This window comes from Equus caballus, chromosome 25 (genome assembly GCF_041296265.1).
Source record: "Equus caballus isolate H_3958 breed thoroughbred chromosome 25, TB-T2T, whole genome shotgun sequence".
Taxonomy (NCBI): Eukaryota; Metazoa; Chordata; class Mammalia; order Perissodactyla; family Equidae; genus Equus; species Equus caballus.
Window position 1 is genome coordinate 42,724,194 of NC_091708.1, and position 24,110 is coordinate 42,748,303.

The 24,110-nt window shown below is 43.4% G+C and overlaps 1 protein-coding gene across 3 annotated transcripts in view; it reads right to left on the bottom strand.

Annotated features, from left to right (window-relative positions):
• The window catches only part of MED27 (mediator complex subunit 27), a 198,366-nt gene that overhangs the window by 134,892 nt on the left and 39,364 nt on the right, over window positions 1–24,110 (bottom strand). The gene's annotated exons all lie outside the window — the stretch shown is intronic.

Below are 24,110 nucleotides of genomic sequence, written 5' to 3' on the forward strand. Positions count from 1 at the left end.
CAGAATTTGCAATGAGTGCAATATGCATGGGGCTTTACGGAATGAAAGGGAAAGACAGCTTGGCAGAGGTCCCCTCTGGCTCGAGAAAGCGTCTCTCCTTCTGGCTCTTCTCTTCTTTGTGTCTTGTTAGGGTCCATGCAAACTCAGCCATTCCAGCTCTGCTGACTCTTTGAGTGGAGGAGTCCTGCTAACCCTGCAGAGTGGCAGGGAGATTCTGCCCACCTGGCATCATTTTGATCACTTGCTCAGACAAACAAACAAAAAAAACCAAAACAGCAGAAACGCATGCTAGCTGCTGTCTGCCTTTCAAAGGGCTTCTTTAAAATGTCTACCATCTTGGACACTCTCAACATACACTGCAGCTCCGAGAGCACATGTAGATAGAAAGTGTCCTCTTTCCAAAAAACCAAACCTCCCCTTGAAAGCTGACTCACAGTGATTAAGCAATATTTGTTAATCATATATACGTTCCCAGGTTCCAGGAACACAGCTCTGACTGTCAAGATCTATAAGGGGCCCATTAAATATTTACCAAACCATCTTTATAATGGGAGAAAAGGTCAAAGTTAATAAAACTGACAGGCAGCTCCTGTCCAACTGGATTTATACATTATTTAAGCACCAAATACTCCATTCCATGCAACAGTTTAGATCTGAAAAGACTCTTGGAAAACATTCACTCAGCCAATGGCTCTAAAACAGCAGAAGGGAGTTCAGAGCTAATCCACAAATTAGCACTAAGAACCTATCACTCCTGGGGCCAGCTTGGTGGCATGGTGGTTAAGTTTGCATGCTCCACTTAGGCAGCCCAGGGTTTGTGGGTTCAGATCCCGGGTGTGGCCCTACACACTGTTCATCAAGCCATGCTGTGGTGGCATCCCATATGCAAAATAGAGGAAGACTGGTACAGATGTTAGCTCAGCACCAATCTTCCTCAAGCAAAAGGAGGAAGATTGGCAACAGATGTTAGCTCAGGGCCAGTCTTCCTCAACAAAAACCAACCAACCAAACAAGAACATATCACTCCCCAAAATGCTGCGATAAGTTTTCATTTATAGGTTCTGTAATATTTTCTATAAAAATATATGTCAATAAACATACTTCGCTCCAAAGGTCTGTGGCATGGAAACAACTCTATTTCAAAAAGCAACTTATTGAAGTTCTAACGTGATTTTTCTATCCAAGATCATTTCTCCACTAACAAGCAAGAATAAAATGAAAGAGGGAAAGAAATCAAACAATCTGTTCTTTTAACTTCCGCATCTTACAGCTGTTGGGAATGGCCTGTTTATTTGGTGGGCTGGGGGGAGGGAGTTCTTTATTTACTGATAAATTACCCCTCAGTCCTAACAGTTATTTCAGGGTTCTCTGGATTTTGAGAATATTTCTCTCAGTTCCAATTTTGCTATCTATTAATGTCAACCTTCTATTTTCTAGTCTGACCTAGGATTTTTGTCAGTTCTCAACCTAAAGCCCTTTCTAATCAATTATGTCTACTAATTACCTCTAGACCTCGGAAAATCCCAACAACTCATAATGATCTGGGGAAAACACCATTTAGAATTAGGAAAACCTTGATTTACTGAATATTTTTTAAAGTAATGCTGTTTTAGTCATCACGAACATGCAAAAACGCCAAGTAGTGCCAGGTAACTCTACAGTGCAGACTAAGAGCCTCTGAAATAAGAAATTGCAGAATGTCCTACCGGGCTCTGCCACTAACAAGAGCCGTGTGAGTTTACACGTCTCACTTCCCTCTCTAGAGAACACGCGTTATATTTCCTCCAAGGACCCTCCCAGCTCTAAAGGTTGATTCTGGGTTTCTAAAGGAGTTTCATGGGTATTTGGCTTCACCATAAAGCGGTGAAGTAATGTTCCTACAATTTCATACAACAAGGTTAACAAAACTTTGCCCACTGGATAGCCTAGGTCTTCACAGAATCTGCTTGTAAAGAAGTTCAAACTATTGAGGCCCAAATTCGATTAGCTTTAATATGCTTCAAATTACAAATAATATATATTGGAAGGAAATTCTATTAAAGGAAAATATAAAAAACAGGATTCGAATGCAAAGTTTCTGACTTAAACCTTGGGTTCAGAAAATCAGGAGAGCAATGATCCCCTGGTTAGTTGGCCGCTTCCTTCAGGTCTTCCCCATTGTTCTGAATGTTTCTACCTGCTCCAAAACCGATAGAGGGTATGTTTGCCAAAGGACAGAAGTTTGAGAAGGAAATTCATTATGCCACTCTCATTCAATATACTAATTAAGCCAGTGGTGTTCAATTAGGCCTTAGTCATTTAAAAGCTGAAGCGTGTGCTAGACTCTCCCTGGAGTCCATGGTATAGCATCTATTCATATGCGACATTTCCCACCCATGCCATATGGCTTGAATCCCACCATAGGAAAAACTGACATCGAAAAATCTCAAAACTTACAAGCCATATCCATCAAGGGTTGATTCTTCCCACTCTTAAAATCATTTCCTTTCAAGGATTCACCAAAGGCTTCTTTAAGGAGAGATAGAGGCAGAGTTAAAAAAAAAAGTTCTCCTAACCTGAAGGTATGACTCATTTTATTTTTAAAAATCACTTTACGTACAATCACATATAAGTTTCTAACAACATGAGCAAGACACATTGATACTTTGGATGAAGAATGAGAGAGACCTAAGTTATAACAAATTCTGGCTGGCTTAGACCAGAGGGTCCACAGAAGAAGAGATTAAGAGACCAGGAGCCCCACCGTCTCTTCCTCCAGTCCCTCTAGGTCAGTTTCCCTTCTCCCAGCACAGAGCTCCTGTCTGTACTGGGATTTAGCACGAGGAAAGGCAGCCTTGTGTTATATCTTGGCAGGGGTGAAGCTGGCCACTAGGGAGACACATCTTGAGGGCACAGACCTTGTTACTGACTGCTCTCTATTCTCTACAATGTCCAGGACAGTGCATTGCAAACAGGTGAAGCTGATGAATCTGTCAACTGATAAGTGGCTTGGCAGATGGGTGAAACTGCCATGGCCTGGCCTGGCTTGGCCTGTCACTGCAGACAATCTAGAGAACAGAATGGCTCCATCAGACAGTCCTCTTAAGGCTGGCCTCTTACAAAAGCAAACACACTGCTTTGCAGGAGCTCTCTTAGTGACAGAGCCATGAAGGGATCCTTTGTTCCTGTTATTCTTATTGTCCAAAAAAGCGAGTATGTCTGAAGTGCGATGCAGGCTTGAGTTCAGGAAAAGGCATCCATAAGGACTGAGCTCAGATTACTCCAAATCATAGAATTCTAATGTCAGAGAAGGGCCTTAGAGGAGCCAACGCACACTGCCACCCCGACACCTACCACAGCCTCATTTTACAAGAGAGAGACTCACTTTAAAGAGGTCACTGGCCCAAGGTCACATATATCTTAAGAGGGAGGTAGGCCACCCAGAGGTCACCTTATTTATCTTCTTCCTGTGGGACTAGGTGTGCTGCATCTCCTCAACCAGAGGATCTGGCACTTATCTCAGCTTCAGCAACGAGAAACAGTCATTCTTCTTGGACAGGGAACTAGACCTTGCTAAGGGAGCAGTGATGTTAGCTCTTGTTTGCTGCCTTCGCTCTGACCTCTCTCAGGCATCGTCACAAACTGTTCCCTTCTACTGACTCCAGTCATGTCTAAGATGGTGAGTTTGGGGAAGTTTTAAATCCTATGATTTTAGGGTTTTAATACTATTCAGAGTTAAAAGCTTTGGAGAAAAGAAATCAAGAAACCTCAATATTGTCAGAAAATCTAAATTCTAGACTCAGCAGTAACCATTTAACCTTCCCAGCAGCTTTGATGTTGCTCTATGACAGAGCGACTGTGCTATTGTCTAATGGGTTTTTATAAATTCTCTTACTGTCCAGGAGAATCCAGGTGTAATAATCTGTTTTTACTTAGAGATTCTCTCTGAGAATTTGTGTAATGTATCGTGATAGCAACAAGCAAGGACATTATCCACGTAGTGCCACTTCCCCTGCAGATCACTGACCAAAACAGCCAGAGCTGTTGGCATAAGTGCCTTGAAAATCCTTCCAGGATGCAACAGAATAGGGCAAAGCTCACAGCCCCAATCTAAGGACCTATGACACCTGGGTCAACTCACACCACATACATCTGGATCGAGCCACACCCCACACAGCTGGGATGTGTGTATGTATTACGGGGGGTGCTAATTTGAGATTCTCATACAGTCATATTTCCCCTAAAACATTAAACTTTCAACTAGAACCAATATTTGTGCAAAACCAGGAACACTTTGTTACCACTTTGAGTTGCAAAGACCTTTGCCCCTCATTATTGAAATACGTTTTGTTTCCAGCTAATGAGAAAGAACCATGTATTATGATAAAGCTCTGGTGCTTCTGAACATAATTATAGGAAAGAAAAAAGCAAGCCTTCCTGGTATTATCTGTGCCAAGGAAAACAGCTACAGAAAAATACGGTAAATCTAATTGTTTTGCTTGGGTTTTTATCTAAAATTAGGTAATGGCATTAGCTTCTTTCCTCCTTCTATCTCTTAATGCTTCTTTCAAATAGCCAATATGAAAAAAAAGAAAAACTACCTTAGATTTGAGCTTTCATGGGTAAATGATCCTTTTACTTGGTGAAAACAGCATCAATAAACCATAAGAAGGAACCCTCCAATTTATTTGCCTATTTGTTCTCTACTGGGAAGCTGGGTGCAGGCCTTTCAATTACTAAGAAAGCAGGACACCAAGTCAGGGCTGTGCTGCTGCTCAGCTGTGGCATCATTTACATGCTAAATGTCATTTGGGTTTCTTTTTTCTTACACATGAATCCTCAAATGTCCAAACTTCAAAAAGTGTCAAAGAAGTAATTAGAGAGGATAGATAACAGCCTTTTTCTTTCTTAAATATCTGTACTGTTTAAGGTCGTTTAGAATTGTTCCTCTGGAACGTCCCAGAACTCACACCTTTATTAATAGGCCTTTCTCCACAACTGCTCCTATTTACACTACAGCTGTATTCATGTTATCATACTTCAAAGATGCCAATCAGCTGGAAGAGATATCACTCATATATCTGAACAGATTCAATAACAAAGCAAAGTGTGAATGTGGCTAAAAATGGAGGACAGGACCATCATAGGGACTATTTGTAAAGGGACAGAGAAAGAAGACAAAGGAAAGTGAAAAAGGGAAGACAAGCAGCAAACACTAAAAGACAAGACAACGGGACACGAGAACGGCGTTAACCATCTTGTCTTCCACACCAGGCTCTAAACCCATTTGCCCCGTGTGCTCCCAGAGAGCAATGCTCAGGGATAGAGAGAACGATCATGTTGGCAGGTCACCTGACCACGTAAGAAGATGCAGGCAGGAAATATAAACAGGATTAAGGCAAAATCTGCCAACGCACTAATGAGAGCATCCTAAAGATTCTAAAAGGATGGCGACAATCAGTGAGAACACGCCCTCTGAAGAGGGACCACATGGTGACCATCTTGTTCACCTATGCTATTAGAGGAAGACGTCCACATCAGTGGGCCATCATGTTCTCGTCTCCCACTAAGCTTGACTCACCCCAGAATAATTATCCATTTACACACTACACTCTATACCCAACAAAAACAGAATGCGTACTTGACCTTTTCTGTTATTGACCAAAGACAGAAGTAGCAGGGAAGAATGACATATCCCAGAATCATCTTTATACTTCCACCAGAAATGCCAAATACTCGTTTTTAAATGCATACTTAAGGCCTGGATCAAAGGTCTAAAAAGTAAGGCTAGAATTATGTCTAAGGAGCTTTGTAACACTGAAATTCTATGATACTATATATATTTCTCTATGAAAATGCAATCTGAACTTGGCTTTCTAGTATAAAAATAAACATTGGTGAAATTTAAATATACTTAGGATATACAAACATTTTACTATTCACCAAAAGTCTCCAATTAAGGCAGTTAGTGAGGGGGTGGGGAAAGGGCTCTGTGATGTCTGATGTCTGGTATTACTTAAAATCTAGTGCAATGCTGGAGTTCTAACAGGTACCAAATGTTTACTGACACACAAGAGTTTATTTGTTATTCTTCCCAAACATTAATAGGTGAGGCATGGGGGAAGAACTCAATATTCCCATATAATAGATATGTCCCTAGATATTTCTTTTTTCTTTTCTCCTAAAAGAAAACAGGATTTTCAACTGAGAAATGTGTAAAATGAAAACCATGCACACTTCTATATCTCAATTCTAGACACTGAATTCTAAGCATTAGTCATTTGCCTAGTTATCCCTGAAAAGATTTCAGTCAAGAAATCAGTAACCATGATCTTTAAAAAATTACCAAACTGATAAATATAAAATTCTGATTAGACTGTCACAAACTTCTTCTATGGGTAGTAGAAGTGACTGCTGTGTGCCTCCTATTCAGTTTAGATTTAGTTGGAGAGTTAATTCTGCTTTGTTCCAACCGCATGAAATGCTGATTTCTGCTTTAAGCGCCATTTTAATTACCATCAGACGCAGCTCCCCTCAGCTTCCTGTGCTTCCTTCCATCAACCAAATGTCAGCTGGGGAGGCAAGTGGCTGCAAATCAGGGATTGGATCGGCCTTCCCCATCCCTTGCTTACTGGAGACATGGAGGAGGAAGACGCAGGGAAGGAGGAAAGGGAGTACAGAGAAAACCCAGAGGGAAGAAGAAGGGGAAACGGAGCCAGATGACCACGGACTTTAAAAGCTATCTAACTAGGATGTCAGACAAACTGAAAATAATAGGAGTGCAAGCAAGGAGACAGCTGCCTAGTTTGGAGGCCTGCGAGAACAGGAAACAGGAACGGGGAAAGCACTTGGAAGACACATTTTATATCGATCATTTTTAACAACTGCCTTTTTTTCCCTTCAAGAATAGAAGGAATAAGGCCTGGTGGCTTAGGGAACAATAAGTCCTGGAGGCAACTGCTCTCCTTTGCACTTTGCCATGAAGCAGCAAAGGTTAAAACTCTGGAGGCAGTGTTGCCCAATGGGTAGGAGACCGAGATTTGTAGTCAGACAGCTCAGAGTTCAAATCCCAGCTCAACCACAAGTGATTCTGGGTGTTTCTGGGTGTTTATTCTCCCCTCTGAGCCTATTTCTTCATCAGCCCAATGTGAGGAAAAAAAATGTTTATCTCATGCAGACAAAGCTGTTTTCTTGTTGATTGAGTACGTTCCCTAAGGCAGGCTTTAAAAGTGCCTTTTCCTTATCTTACAAGCCCAAGGGGAGAGGTACTGTCAGCCTCCTTCTACAGAGGAAGAAGCAGAACAGTTCTAAGAATTAAGCGATCCGATATGCGTAAAAGCCTTAAGCACAGTGCCCAGGGCACTGCAAGCAAGACAGAGCTCTTCCTGTGCTTATCAGAAGTGACTAGGCCCAGAAATTTGCCTCCTCCAACAATGTCAGGAATGACTGAATTTTCACAAAATTGATTAGAATTATCATCTTCTAATCAAATACTGTCACCCTAAACACGTCAGACAATCAAGTGGTAAGTGTAACAGAGAAAAGGAAAAAACACACCTGTTAGGCTGAGCTGAACAAGCAGCTGTATTGAAAGGGATGCTCAACTTGACTCTTCTTGTATAACTGAGGGAGAGAATCCATCACACTGGGGAGGCCTCTTGGGTGACCCTGGGTAAAACTCTCCACAATATCAAGGAAAACTGTATGAGGCCAGTGGAAACACTGGAAGCACTCCAACTGAGAGGCAATCCCGAGGATCAGGTGGGAAGCTGCTTCTAATACACTGTGGAGACTTCTTAATCTACACACAACCTAAATGCCCAAAAGTCGGCTCAATCTTGATGCACTAAACAATCAAGTTATGGAGTCTTCCTCATGCAGCTAACGAAGGACTCAGCACTGGAGGGTCAAAGTCTCTCTCCAGACTCTCAGAGTATTTGCTTCCTTCTTTCTAAGACTGTTGAAGGGTTTTGGTTGGTTGAAGTTCTGACTGTGATTGTCTATAAAGGAAGTATGAAAAAAGGCAAAGCAGGTGTCAGCCTATATGGTAGGATTTTCCTACGATAAATATGGGGCTGTGACTCTTTTCTTTTGGAAGGGAAAAAAAAGCCAAAGATAGTAACAGTGCATGTGTTTTTGGTTTAAAATGAACAACAGATCAGACTGAATTTTCTACTGATCCACACGACCTAGGCACAATTTCTACTATTCTTAATCTAATTAAGAATGTAGGTATGTAGTGAACTGTCAGATATAAATCACAGGTCCTCTACTTAACCGACTGTGTGCCCTTGGCTCAGTCACTCAACTTCCTGGAGCCTCAGTTCTCTTTCATTACTGGGGATCGTGCTGCTACTCGATACTACCTGATTACTCTAGAAGCAATCTGGGGTTTCACTGAGCAAAACCACACTCAGGTTCTTGGAGTTAGTGAGGATTAAGTACATGAAAGTGCTAAGCAAAGTGGCTGGCACAAAACACAGACTCAATAAATGTTAACTATGATTATTATTAATAGGCTGAGATTGTTGAGCCATTAACAATCAGACTGAGTCTGAAGGGTGACTGGGCCAATAACTGGAAGGCCTACTTTTGACCAAAAAACCCTTAGAGGAGATGGACTAGAGAAGAGCCGGCCTGTTTCTGGGTGGATTTGGGGAAGGAGAGTGTACAGGGATGGCTGGACTAAAAGTAAGTTGAGCTGCCGCTCTGAAGTGTAAGCTACTTACTCCCATGATGCTTTCAGCCCTACTCAGACTGTCCAAATTCTGCTGCGAAGAATAAGCAAAGCCACCAAAATGGGGGCCAGCAGCAGCCAGCTGAGAATGTCCCAGAAGGGATACCAACCACACATCTGTCAGCAGCCACATCCATCCAGAGGAAGATCCCAGATGTGAGAAGTAGCCTTCTTTGGGCCCAGGAGTGGGAAAATAAAAGAGGCGGCCAGCGCCCCATCCAGTGCTTCCTTTTCACCCACAACTCAAATAAATAGGCCGCCCTTACCCTTATTACCTGGCACGTAGGGAGCTGAGAAAAGTTGCAGCTTGTTCAACCCAGTCCAGAAGCCCTCCTGAAACACCTTTTATAGGGTTGACCACTGTACATTATGTATGGTTTTTTGTGTAAGTATCTTTACTTTTTCTAAACTGTATGCCACAAGAGAGCCAGAATTGTCTCATACCATTGTACAAACCTGACAGGTCTAACATAGGGGCCTACAAGGGTGTTCAATAAATATTTGCTGAGAATGGGATGGCTTGATGGATCCAGAGCACAGCGCTAGACATGGATGGATATACAAAGAAATGTCCTCTGCTTTTAGGTCAAGATCTGCCCAGAACATAAGCTCCATAGAGCTCCCTAGTCTTGTTTGCTGTATCCCCAGTGCCTAGAACAGTGCGTGGCATAACAGTAAAACAAACAACAACAATAAATTTAGCTGATGTGTATATAGGACTCATTGCGAACTAGGTGTTATTCTAATTCATTTAACTCTATTAATCTATACAACCACCCTATGAGGTAGGTACCCTTATTTCTATCTTACAGATGAGGATATTGAAGCACAGATGGTTAAGTGGCTTGCCCAAGGTCATAGAGCCAGGAAGTGCCAGGGTCCAGGGTCCCTGCTATGTAACCACTACACACCATATACAGCCTCTCCAGAACTGAGCACGCTCTCAGTAAGTATTTTTTAAATGAGTGAATACATAATTAGCAGAAGACAGCTGGAGGCGATTCGAACTAAACATCAAAGTATGTAGGAATTTGGATTCTGAATCACCTTCACGCATAAGGTCCCTACAAAGAGGTGAGGATGTTGGGGATCCACCGCCTCCCTTACTCTCCAGCTCGGCCTTTTCAGGTTGCAACGAGCAGTCATACTCAGCTCATCAAGGTTTGTCGTGCAGCTCCATGAGAAGTGGAGAAAACGGGATGTGTCCACAACCAGGCCTCTTGGGAAATATGAAGATAGCTTCCTGGCAGTCAGCAGACAGCTCCAGCAGTTCACGGCCATTCTCCCTTCACAGCTCTTGGCTTCTGACTTCCTGTCCACTTGCTGCCTCTTCCAGCTCTACTGCAACCAACTGCTCTCGACTCACCCCTGCTCTCTTCCAGACCTCCGCCTGCTATTGTGTGCATGTACAGATTTGTACACACACACTTTTCCAACCACTTAGTGCCTTCTGGCGTCTCACACCCAAGAAACAGAGGACCGGACAAGAATCTGCGAGTACAGAACCGTTAACTTTTTTCACAATATTCTGAAAGTCAAAAGCTTTCTCATCGATGTAGGTGCCAAAACCCTTGTGGCAGCAAAAACTGACATGAACTGATTGAGTCTATTTAAATCTTCATTTATCTCACTTAGTGTGAATAGTCAAACATTTTGCTACACAATATTTGATTACAGGGTATACTGCCCCAGATCCTACTGGAGAAATTAATGTAATATGAGGTATATGAACCATACTGCCTTTCAATAATCCAAAATATTCTAAAATCCAAAACACATTCAGACCCCAAAAGCTCGTGATAAGGAGCTGTGAACCTATACCATGCAGTGGAGAGTGGTGTGCCGAGCAGAGCGTCCTACTGGCCAGTAGCTCAGAAACTGCTGGAAGCCTTTGACTTAGGCATCCATCTCTGATCTTGGCAGCCACAGCCAGGCTACAGTCACAGGGCACAGGGCAGGACAACCTCCACAAGCTGGCCCTGCCTCCCTTTCCACCTCACCGGAATTCCACCACGGCGCCCCCAGGCATTTCCTACAGCCACTCTGGCCAGCTTCCCTTTCTAGAAGACCCAAGTTCACTCCCGTCTTAGGGCCCCTTGTGCCAGCTGTCCCCTCTGCCTGGAACACTCTTTACCCTGATCTTTGCATGCCTGACTTCTTGTCAGGCAGGTCTCAACCTCACTTCACCTCCTCAGAGAGCTTTCTCTGGCCACCTAATCTACAGGAGCCTCCAGGCACTCTCCAAATCCACTACAGTGTTTTATCTTACTCACAGTACTAACTCCAGCTGGGTACTTTAGATGTATTGTTTGTTTGTTTGTTTAGTGTATGCTTCCCCCACCTCACCGCCACCCCTCCACACACTAGATTAGAATAAGCTCCATTAGAACACAAGCTTCAGCTATCTTAGTCACTACTGTCGCTCCAACACTGAGAACAGTGCTTGGCACACAGTTCTAGCTCAATAAATACTTGCTGAATGAATGAATAAATAGGAAAACACTCAGAAGAGGCCTGCAGGCACTGCAGGAACTATGCACCGCCAGACCCATACATCCTGCCTACACAAATCAAAAATCCATAACACTCCCAGGTAGCATGGATTTTTCCCACCTTCTGTGGCCTTTGTTCAGTAGACAGTTGGGGGAGGGGTGTCACTGAAGGTACTAAGCAGGGAGTAACACAACCGAAGGGCACCAGAGCCTTCAAGTCATTTTTCAAAACACAGCCAGAGATCATCTGCATCAGAATCATCTAGAGTGCTTGCCAAAAATACAGATTCCAGGGTACCACTTCCTACCTGCTGGATTAGAATTTCTACAGAGGAGCCCAGGAATTAACGCTGTAAGAAGCACCCAGGGGGCTTTTAGGCACGCTAAAATTTGAATACAATCATAGTACAATCTTGCTGACTCAATGACTAATTCAAGAAGTCAGTCTCTACCTGGAACTCACCAAGAACATACTACAGAGGGAAACCTCAGACAAGTCACACTCAGCTAATAGAAGGATGCAGCTCTTGTCGGTCCACCACAGGAACTCAGGATTTCACATGGAGATGCAATATGCTTCCAGTATTGAGAGGCTTCCATCTTTGCGGCTCCTACAAAAAAATCTGACCGTTTTCATTCACGTTGACGAGCGGTGGAGAGAGCAAGACAGGGACAAAGAGCAGAGACTGAAAGAGCTTTCAGAATCCTGAAACCCTGCTCTAGTGCTAAACTACGCTTGATTAAGCAAATACGGAACATGCATTGTAAGTCTTCAAATAGTTAAATTTTCAATCTTTATAAAAAAGAAAATCCATCAGATTTGATTGATAAGTGTACTTTTTAAAACTAAGAGTAAAAAAGTGAAGATTGGCAACATTTTTCGCCATATAATTTGCTTTCTTTGCCTTTTTCCACAGCACTGCACATAAATCAAAGAAATGTTAAAGAGGCCCATATATCACCAACTGGCATTTCAAAACTATTTACCAAGTCCTTAACAGACATAGGCCAGGGTATGGAAAACCAGGACCAGGGCAGCTGAAATTAAAGGGAGAAAATTAACTCAAACACTGTCAGAGAGTTAATTAAGTTTACAAATAACTCTCCAATGAGCAAATTATGATATTTACTAAGAACAGACTTGGTGAAGCAGAGTGACAAAATACGGAGGGGGTGGGAAGGAAGACAAGCAGGCAGAGTTCCAAACAAGAATAATGTATGCTTGAACAAGCTGCCTTTCTATGATGAAGCACAGAAATCTGGGAACAAGGCAGGGGAAATGATGTTTTAATAAGGTATGAAATAGGCTTGTGAGCTGCATTTTGCATTGCCTTTGGGGAAAAAAAAGGGCATGGTCCAAAAGTTGAAGATCAAGGTATACAGGCTATGATGTGTGAACTGCTGCTACAGGTGGCACGGAGCACGGAGGTCAAGCAAGGCAGATTTAGATGGGCTGCATTTCCCACATAGAAAATGCAGGCTCCCCTAAAGGCAGAATACCTAAATTGGTGGCTTATGTCCTGGTTTTCAAGGACAGGAAGAGTTGTAAAAAGGCTCTACCTATCCGCCTTCCTGAGCTCAGGGTGTTGTAACAAAACAGCACACACTGGGTGGCTTAATCAGCAGACAGTCATGTCTCCCACTTCTGGAGGCTGAGAAGCCCCACACCCAGGTGGCAGCACATTCGATTCTGGCGAGGGCCCTCTTCCTGGCTTGCACATGGCCGGCATCTCGCTGTGCGCCCGCCCTCAGAGAGAAAGAGCTCTGGTCTCTCTTCCTCTTCTTACAAGAATATTTATCCTATTTGGGGGCTCCACCTTCATGACCTCATCTAACCTGATCGCCTCCCAAAGGCCCCGCCTCCTAATACATTCACACTGCGGGTAAGGACTTCAACCCATGAGTTTTGGAGGGACACAAACATTCAGTCCATAACACCGTGCATCTGTTCAAGATGGCACGAGCCTGGTGAGCGCCTGCCCAGGCACTCCACCACAGTTCTGTGAAGCGGGGCCGTCTGCACTGGTACTAGAGCCACACGTAGACTAGAGCACTGCCTGGCTCTCCCCTGTCCCAGCACAAGGGTCGCTGCTCTAATTCTGATGGCGTCGCTGCTTCTTTGGAAAGTTCAGCTTTTAACACTGCCATCAGCCACCAGTACTCTTGCCCTCAACTATACACTCCAGAAAAGCTAACTGCCAACGGCCAAAATAATAAGAGAGCTCCACCGAGAAAGAGGTTTTAAAATCAGCTTGTAGGTACAGGAGGGAAAGAAGTTCAGTCTTTTCTTCTCAAGAACTTGGTGTTTTATGGTGTCTCCCTCCTGCTACATGGTGAACTACGAGCATCAGACGGGTCTTCTCAGAAAGCATACTAGGGACCCAGAGACATATCACTCTATTTCAAATCAGCAACGAAATGCAGCAAATGTCTGCACAAATTTCTTGGAATCATGCAATGAAAAGGAAATCCTTCATGAAAAATATAAGCCCATTACATCAAAATGTGCTTTTTAATATACAGAGTTAAGATGCTGCAAACCTATGTGTAAAAGAAAACAAAATATATCCAAAACAGGAGCCAGAGGTCTTCTTGTTGTACGTGGTAGAATGAATGGCCATGTTCAGCCACACTCCCTCCCCAAACCACTAAAATGACAGCGAGTGAATAAACTCAGGGTGTAAGCCCACAAGGACAAAGAAAATAGAGAGAAGACAGCAGAAAAAGAGGTCAACTAAGTTTGAGAAGGCAGGAAGAAAGTGGTCCAGCATGACCTCAGCAGAGAGAAGGAGGCATGTTGAAAACCAACCCTGCGTGGACGGAAGGGATAGGAAGGGGGAAGAAGTCAGTAAAGAGCAAGCCAAACTGGACAGCAGAATTTCCAAAGACGGAGGAAGTGGAGACACCCAGTAAGGTAGAAGGCCAGGTGTGGGATGGGAACAAAAACAGGTGAATTGGTTAAGTCTTTTCTAAACACCCACAAGCCAGGAGGTGTACTCTCCAGAGAGGCTGAACTAGGGAGGCTCAGGGCCTTCCCCAAAAGGAATGACAATCATAGCACACTACATGGCTCAGCTGTGAACAATATTTCATAGTCATAATATAAAAACTGAACATCAATTAAAGCAAACTGATGGAGAGAAGATGCATATCAGAGCTAAATCTTTATCTTCCTTAGTGGGGTCAACAGATAACATCTAAAATAGCAGTCTAAGCAAGTTATTCAGAAAAACGCAGGCAAGTATCCAAAGAAACAGCTAAAAGAGTTGAAAGGAGTTTCCTCCAGGGAGTGGCATGTGGAACAGTCAGAAAAGGACGAATGCTTTTGTTATAAATCTTGTAGGATTACTTATTTGCCTTTTTGTATTCCTTTGATGAAAATAAAAATTATGTTGGAAAAAAATAGAGCCTTAAAGCTAAGCAGGTCCTGAAAATCTAAGGCCCTGCACAGTACCAAATGTGCACCATCACCTGGGGACTGTTAGTTTACTATAGTAACACAATTTTCTTTCAAGCTCTACTGTGACAGTTAAAGGTTTTTACAATAGCAGATGCCTCTCCTCCCACACATCAATTAATTTGCAAATGCACTCAGGTTGTAGAGATAATGAGGTGCGGAGAGCTTTTTCCACTGGTGAGCGCTGCCACCAGAAGGTGGATGTGGTGGGCGAGGTGCTAACCTTGCTGTGTGCCCAAGGAGATGGGCTTGGGGACAGGCTCTACCATTAGCCCACTAGCCACAGGAACCAGCCCTGGCTTCAAATCAAGATAAAGAACACAAGGGCGACTACCTTGAAAAACTGAAAAACAATGGGAAAACTCTAGAGACATGTGAGAGAGAGTCTACGCCTCACAAAATAAAATCATGGTTTTTAGGTTCCTTTCTATAGGCTCTCATTCAGTGTTTACCAAGAAAGTAAACTTTCTGAAAAGAAATGATGTGGCACTCTGAATTCAACTTTGCTCTGTAATTTGGCAAAACCACCTAACAAGCCCACACATTTGGTTTTTTTCTTCTTTCTGAAAGAGCTGAACCAAAGTAACCAGTGTTGTTTCAAAGCACAGAGGTTGAAAATAGTTACGCCGCTTCTGCTCTGCCAAAGAACTGTCTCCTTCCTCATTTTCACTTAAATCTTTTTTTTAATGACCTAAATGGTAAGATGAACAAGAAGACACTTTTCCATTTTCACCCATGCAAATAACCTTTTGTCCAGAACAAGTTATCAACTGTAGATCGTAACTATCGGAGGAGCTGATGGCTCTCACGAGGCAGACCTAACTGCTGGGAATGGCAAACACCCCTGATCAGCAGGGTTGATTTTCCTGGTTCCACCTGCTCCAGGAAGCAGTTCTTTTTCACCCAGACTCCCTCTTGGCCTCCCTCATCGCTCCCCAAGCCCTGCAGGTAAAGCCATTCTCCTCCTGGCCATCGCCAGGCACTGCACCCACGCTAAAGCCTTCTTTCTAGTTGGTGATAAATTGTCTGAGTGTGAATAAGCATTTCAAAAGGCTTTCTGCTTTGAGAATTTGCCCATCCAACATATTAAATAGGAGTCTACAGCAGCCTGACAGGTAGCAACAACACATTTTCTTCTTCACAACTGGTCTGGATCAGATGTAAACTATCACTCAAATATTTTTCATTCCCCACCAGCCAAAAGCAGTCTCGTGCACGGAGTTTGTCTCTCTAAACATATCACTCTATTAAGAATGCCTGTCATAGCCTCTGGATTTTGAGGACAATAATTTTCTTTACACGTTTATGAAAGCAATCCAAAGTTCCCCTGACATTTTCTGACCTGGTATTGTCTGTAAAGGGCACAGGTTAACAATGTTTAAGAAAAGATCACATACCATATATAAATCATGAAGATTCCTGGGACATTGTTTAGTCTAGGGCTTCAGATTCAATACCATATTACCAAGAAAAGAAATCACTTTTCTTTTCACTTGCACACTATCCAGGGCTCAAAAAACACCACTAAAATGCCAACAAAGGCATTTTTGGATCTACAATCATTTGACATTTTTTCTAAGAAAATTTAAATTTGAAAAATTTTGGTAAATTTAAAGTCTTGTGAAGTACCACCCGCCTCCCTTTTCACTCCCCTAAAAAGGGCAAGAAAATTCATCATCAAAGGTTACCCCTCCATCGAACGTCATCAGAGTGTGGTATTTCAGCACATACATTTGTGTACATAAATCTCCAACTGTTCTGAGATCTCCACCATCATTGGCATAGCCAGATGAGCTAATCATGGAACAGCTACCTTCCCAACCTCCTTTTCTTCTCTCCATTTCTGTCAGTGTAACTTAGATCCTTAGTGTTCTGTATAAGTCTCTGAATTCTCTTCGGCGTAAAAGTAAGAGGAAGACAACTTCCGTCCTTCCCTCACCAGCCCCCCGCCCCACTCAAGAATCCAAGGACATTCATAACTTGGTGATTAAAAATACACTATTTTCATTTCAAAAGTTCAACCATAACACATTCCCTCCTTTAAAAATTTTATGGCATCTACACTTTCAATTTGAGGTTTTTTCATTCATGCTAGGTGAGCCTCTTATGTTCTATATTAAATGCAAGGCATGTGTGATCAGTACTATTAATAATATAACAGTGCCAATCTCAGAAGCAGCAACACAGCACCAATACACAGACTCGTATGAATAGATGTGGAATCTTGAGTACCACTGCAATCTTTATTAAATATACGGTAATAGACAATGTAGCTTACTGCTCTGCCCCTCCCTAGCTCAAGAATCAGGAGGAATTTTTCCTTTCTTCCCCAAAGGCATAACATAGCATTAGCTCTCATAAATACAAACAGATCTGAAACAGAAAACAAGTGATTACCTTTATTAGATTCAAGGGAGAAAGAAAGTTGAGTTTAAAAGTGTTCATGGACAAATCAAGATTATAAATTCATCGAAGTGCATCAACCCAGGATTTGAGGTCACTAAAGTGACCTATTATGATGGTAAAACAAACTCTGGTTCTCACATCTCCAAGAACCACTTGCCTATCAAAGCCTGCCCTTCACTTTGATGCCATCACAGTGCTCTGTCCAAGGATGCAACTTGAGAAATGTTCTCTGGAGATGTCTGTAGAAGAATAAGAAGATACCCCTTGCTTCCAGGTCCAAAAGATGGCTAAAAATGAGCATGAGATGGAGAAATGAACCTCAAAATGACAGTCTGGGTTTTTGACACATTACCATAAAGCCACTTGACAGCGCCCTCCACGTCTTCCCAATAGTCTGCTGTACAGATAACTTAGGGGTGGTTCCTCCTTTTGCACACAGTGGACTCAGGTAGAGGACCTGACTATGCATTGACTGTGGCCTTCACCCTCCTCCTACCTGGCTATGAGCACAGCTCAGTGAGAAAGAGGCTCAAGGAAGGAGGACATTAAAAATAGGTCTAATTATAAACATCAAAATGTCATGTGTAAACAGTGAGCACTTTTTGTATTGAGACTTCAGCTTTTAAAACTACCTGTGAAAGTGGCCTAGATCATTCACAGAACAACAAATTCACCAGAGCACACACACGCATGTGCACAAACATATACACTCACCTCTAATGAGCAGTATGTAAACAGAAAAGACAAATCAAGACTCTCAGTCTACAGCACTTATGAAACAATAACAATAATAACAGCCTCCAAGTGTGTACTGTGTGCCAGGCATTCAATCCTCACAGTACAGAAAGGAGAAGGTGTTCTTACGAATCCCACTTCACCTTTAAGGAAGGAAGCTTTGGGAGGTTAAGTCATTGGCCCAAAGTTACACAGCTGATCTCAGGTCCAAATGAGCCCAAACCTGCAAGTTTAATTACTAAGCTATACTGCCGCGCCAAATAAAATTTCATTCATGCAATAATGAATGAAAATAATAAATACGTTCTGCAAATCTAATATGCCTGGCATCGCTCTAAGTACAATATTGGGAATAAAGCAACGAACAAAAGCGATTCCCATCCTCGTGGAGGGTACATTCCAGAGGGAGGATGGGAAAGACAGTAAACAAAAGGAGTAAAACACGCACGTTGTCAAGTGATGACAGGGAGTATGGAGAAAAATAAAGCGAGGAAGCAAATGGGGGTGGGGGTAGTGGCAAGAGGGTCGCAATACTAAACAGGGTGGTCAAGGAAGCCCTCTTTGAGAAGGTGCCACTTGAGCTGAGACCTGAAGGATGCAAACGCATCTTTGAGGTAACCAAGGAAACTCCTGGCAGTGGAGGAGATGCAAACGAAGAAGCTGGTCTGCACAGTCGACGACATCTCCACAGTAAAAACTCCAGAGGGGAGCCTTTGTGCAAGACAGCGCACGGTCTCCCTGCTTTGCTTCCCTTCCTTTGGGCACCAGGGGGGTAAGCAGGTCTCTGGCTTACCATCACTACACACTAGCTGCCCCTGGCTGGTCCTAAGCCTCGACCTCTTCCTTCTCCAGTACAGTTTGCCAAAACTAATCCCACAAAAGTGTTCCTTTTGACACTTCTCATTCCACACACATCCTCCTATATGTGGTTACGCATAAAAGTAGAAACCTAGTGACGTACTCTTGTTCACCCATCAGATGAGCACAGACCTAAGAACTAGACAACAGAGAGCGTGCAGAAGGAAACAGACACCTGGTCTCTGTGGGGGAGTGTAAAGTGGTCCTAGTCTGAAGGGCGGTGGACAATATGTATCCAAACAGTGAATGCAGCCACCTTGGGCCAGAAATTCTTCCTCTAAAAGCCCATACACAAGGCAAACACTTGCAGACCAGGATATTTGCGGCAGCACTATTTGTGATAACGGAAGACCGCACACAACCTACATTTCCCTCTATGGAGAACTGGCCATGGTACGTCCGCATAGTGCACTCTAAGCAGCTGCTTAAAAAAAGAATGAGTTGAGGGTAGTAAGAATGAAATACTGGCCTCTCAAAAGAGCACGTCTGATCTGACTGTGGCCGTGGATGCGGATACCTTTGTTCAGAGGAGTAAAGGGTCAGGACACAGGATATTTGCTCTCCAACGCTTCAGCAGAAATGAGAAGAATGATGATATGTATAATGACAAAGATAAAGCAAACGGGGTGAATCGAGATAAAGAGTATACAGAGTTCAATGTACCACTATTCTTGAAACTTTTCTAAAAGCTGGAAATACTTTCAAAGTAAAACGTTTAAGGACAGTGTTAAGACCAGGGCCACTCCTCACTAGGAGAAGCTCTACGACACCTAGACCACCGGGAGCCCCTTCAGAAGGAACAGGCATCCACACTGGTACCCGAGGCAGGCTGAGCAGGGCTGGGGCAGAAGCCCTCTCCTCATCTATGGGCAATAACTGGGCCAAGGCTTCAGTGAGCCGGGACTCAACCAGCGCCATCTCCTGACCCACAGAAGAGGCAATAAGGCAAGTTCCCGTGTGGGTCCTGGCTCAGGCGCTGAGGGCCCACCCTCCCAGGCCGGGCCAGGCCAGGCCAGCCCGGCGTGAGCTGGCATTCTGAGAGTGACGGCTCTAAAGGATCTGCAGACTCCTCCAAAGAAAAAAAAAGACGAAAGTACATTCATGTGCTGGACTGTTTGAAGCAAAAAAAGAGATATTTTGGAATCATCTGAAAAAGCTAGAGAACAACAATATTCTCTGGCTAACATTTAATAAGTAAGAACACCTCATTTTCCTAAGCATTTGGATACAGTCAGAATACAGGTCTTTTGGTTTACGTGCTATTGTGTTTTAACTGTGTTAGTAATTAATCAGCATGTCACGAATGCCAGCATCCCTTGCTTATTAAGAAATAGCACAAGGAAATGGTTTAGGTTCAAACCTTGGCTCTGCTACTTACTACCTGGATGATCTTGGGGAAGTGATTCAACCTCTCCTTACCCCAGTTTCCTCATCTGTAAAACAGAAAGTATAATAGGCATACACTTGATAGGGCTGCCTGTGAAAACTACAACACATCACACACTGCAGAAATAGGACTGATTCTGTCCCCCAGGAAAGTGCTAGGTGCCACGGATACAACTTTGAGCCTCAAGGAACTTCCAGCCAGTAAGTACAGACAGACATTAAACAGATAACCCCCTAAACTAAAAATGAACAACCTTTGTGACAAATGTCTCAGCAGAAAGGCACAGGAGCTGAAAGCCTATGCCAGAAAGACATTCCCAGCAGAAGGAAGAGCATGTGAAAAAGCAGAGGCAAGAGTGAGCTTGGCATGTTAACAGAAGAGAAAGAAGAAAGTGTGTGTGAAACGTTTAAGCCCTCCACAAGGGGTGGTAGTGATAAGACGCAGCTGGGTAAGAAGCATGCCCTTCACCATCATACTCACATATTACTCCATTTATCATGGAGAATGGTAAGCTTAAGTCACAAGGCAAATATGCAAATCTGGAATAAGTGCAATCTTAATTTACAGGCTCACTATATATGGCATTACTATATACTGGTAACTTTCTACAGCGATTTTCTGATTTTGTATCACCCATTGGAATGAAAACATGAACAGTGCCAGCTGCATGAGAAGTTTGTCAAGCCCACAGTTCAGTTAGATACCTAGGTACTAGCTCATTCAGCCACGATGATTGCCCAAGGCATCTACACAAAACAAGAGTAAGCAAGGCTTTTAAAACGGTGGTTCTAACAGTTGAAAGACTGGTTACTGGCATACAAAACAAACAGCAAGCAATCGAAATCCATGGAGCGGCTGGTAATTCATATTTCAAATCTAAAGCTTGGATGGTACAGAGAACAGATGGCTGTGCAATATGCAAACAAATCTACAGCAACAATGGGCTCGGGCTGGCTTCAGTGGCACTGAGAGCAAACTGGAGCCGCCATGCTGGCGAGGCGAAATGACAATGGCATGGCAAAGAGTCTCCGGGGAATATCACAAAATGAAAACAGGCAAAATAGGCAGGGATCTCCCCAAGCAGTCGCAGAAGTGGCACGTTTCTTATGCAAAAGCTCTGGCTGACACAGAGCATGTTCGCTCACCAGAAATGAGATGAGAATGCAGATCTCTAGATCCAGCAATGTCATGTCACCTGCCTCCTCAACACCAGCTATATCTGCTGCCCCGCAAATACCACATCCTGGGTGGGTGAGGATGGATGAGTGACGCACCAACACAACTAGGAGGCAAAGAACCAGCGGAAGTTACAGTCAGGAGGATACGACACTTCATCTAGCACAAGCTGCTGTTTGATTTAAAAAAAAGGCCCAAAGAGAAAGCGGCTTCACCAAGGCTACATTTTCATCCATTTCTTTCACTCACTCACTCATTCATTCATTCAACAAATATTTATGGCTACTTCCTAAAACATGTCAAGCATCTTCGAAACACTTGAGAAACATCAATGAAATAGACAAAAACAACTTCCTAGTAGAGGAAGACAGACAATAAGCTCTTTATTTTTTTAAAGTAAAATATATGAAATGTTAGAAGACAAAATGTGCTATGGTTTTTAAAATGTACAGGGTAGGGGAATTGGGAGTGGTGAGTATGACGTTAAATATGGTGCTTATTGAGAAAAAGACTTTCGAGCAAAGATTTGAAAATGAGGATATCTGGAATATTTGGAGGAAGAATGATCAGCACAGAGCACTAAGGTGAAGACAGGAGCATATCTTGAATGTTTTGGAATCAGCAAGGAGATTAATGGCTGGAGCAGAGAGAGCAAAAGAGAAAGCAGCAGCAATGAGGTGGCTTGGGGATGGGAGACAGACCACGCAAGCTTTTACTCTGGGTAAGATGGGAGCCACTGCAGGGCTTTCAGCACAGGAGTGACACGACAACTTTCCTTGCTAAAGGACACTCTGACTGCTGGTCAAGCACAGGCTACAGAAGCAGCGAGAGCCAACAAGTCCATGGCAGGGCCAGAAAAAGAACGTGAAGGTCAATCTGGCTTAACAATGGCTTCAAATGCAATTAAATGGTATTATTTTGGTCCCTTTGCTTTCAACTTGGACTTCTAAACTGCGAAGAACACCACAGACCAGAGTAACTCCCCATGGAATAAAGAGTTAATGATTTCTAGACGGAGAACTTTTCAAGCTTGGAAGCAAAGTAAGAACATAAAGAGAACTATTAGTAGATTCGAGGTTCAAATATTTTAACTTTATCTTCAAACCTGTCATTTAGCCAGTGAATGTGATGTGTCAGGCACTTTGCTGAAAGGTGGGAGAGCTTGGGGGGTGGTGAAGAGTATGGCTCTGGGGCCAGACTTCACCACCAGCCAGCCACATAACTTAAGCTCTCCGCCCCAGTTTCCTCATCTCTAAAAGGAGAACAGGAGCCAGCCCAGTGGCGTAGTGGTTAAGTTCATGCACTCTGCTTCAGCAGCCCAGGGTTTGTGGGTTTGGATTCTGGGTATGGACCTACACACTGCTCATCAGGCCATGCTGTGGCGGCATCCCACATACAAAATAGAGGAAGATTGGCACAGATGTTGACTCAGCAACAATCTTCCTCACCAAAAACAAATAAATAAAATGAGAACAATAATAATAAAAATAATTGTCCACATGCCATAGGGCTGTTGTGAGGATTAAATGTGTTAATTCATGCAAGCACCTAGCACAGCGCCTAGCATGTCCGGGAGCTCAATAAAGGTAGGCCACTGTCCTTATTAGCTGCCACAGCACAGTCCTTGTATTAGCTCCATGCCCAGACTGAGGTGAGCTCTCATGGTAGCAGACACTGATTTGAATTCACCCTTGGGCAGTCTAACATCAAAGGCCACACTGGGTCCGTGAATACTTTAGGAGGGGGAGCCTGACTTCAAGTGAGTCCACATGGAAAGGGAATGAAGACACCGCTGCCAAGGTCAAGGAAGAGGAACCAGGAAGCCAGTGTTCACCTCTGTGAGAACCACTCCCTGGGCAGCCGCCGCGTGCCACACCTAGTGCAGGCCTGGGGATACAAAGACACCCAAGACTGGGTCCTATCTCATGGGGCTTTCACAGGGGACACCCTTCACCTCTGTCACTGAAGGTTCCTCCCTTATAGAAGATATTACCTCTATGGCCTCCCTTCTAACTGTGAAACTTCATGATCCTGTGTTTTAGTTTTTTGTTTCATAAGACCGTAGAAGGGGGAAAAGTATCAATAAAAAAAGTAAGACATTTTGATAAAGAGAAAATAGACACTATATATTCCCCCTTCACATACACTTTATGATATGACAAATTTCACTCATACTACAACACCAATATCAACTACTTACACATCACTTTTCAAAGTGTTGTCAGATACAAATTGATTACTTGTGAGATTCCATCTTGTCGTGCTCAGCATCAGTCCCCATATATGGGCCAACTGACGCTAAACCAAACCACGGCCTTTAAAGCTGTAGGAGCCTCACTCTCTTCCCTGCGGCGGGGAAATGAATTATTAAAAGATGAAAAAGCAAGAGCCGTCACCTTTTTGCTTTATTTCCCTCTGGGAGAATAGTTGAAACCAAACTAGGTGAGAGACTGCATGGCAGGTTACTTAGGAACAGCCGTTTATAAAACATACATCTACATAACAGTGGAGGCTGCACGGTGGGACCACGAGGAAGCGGCTGACTGAGCCCGGGCGCCTCCACGCACAGAGACGTATCACCTGCCGGGAGCCTGCCCACGCAAATGTCACAGATGCTGTAAATAGGGCTTTAAATCTATACGTTGGGCAGCAGTGTGAGGTGGCAAACAGACACTAAGGCAGCATGTTTACTTTTAGCCGTATCCTGACAGGAACAGACGGCAGAGCTTAACTATACCCAGACCTTTTAACCCATGAAGGCTTAAAGCTGGATCAAGGACACATAGGTCCCAGTGAGAAGTACCTAGTAAAAGTGACAAAGTATCACACTTACTCAGCAGATTTTGTTTCTTTGCACTGGCAGGTGCCCTGCATGTGCACTCC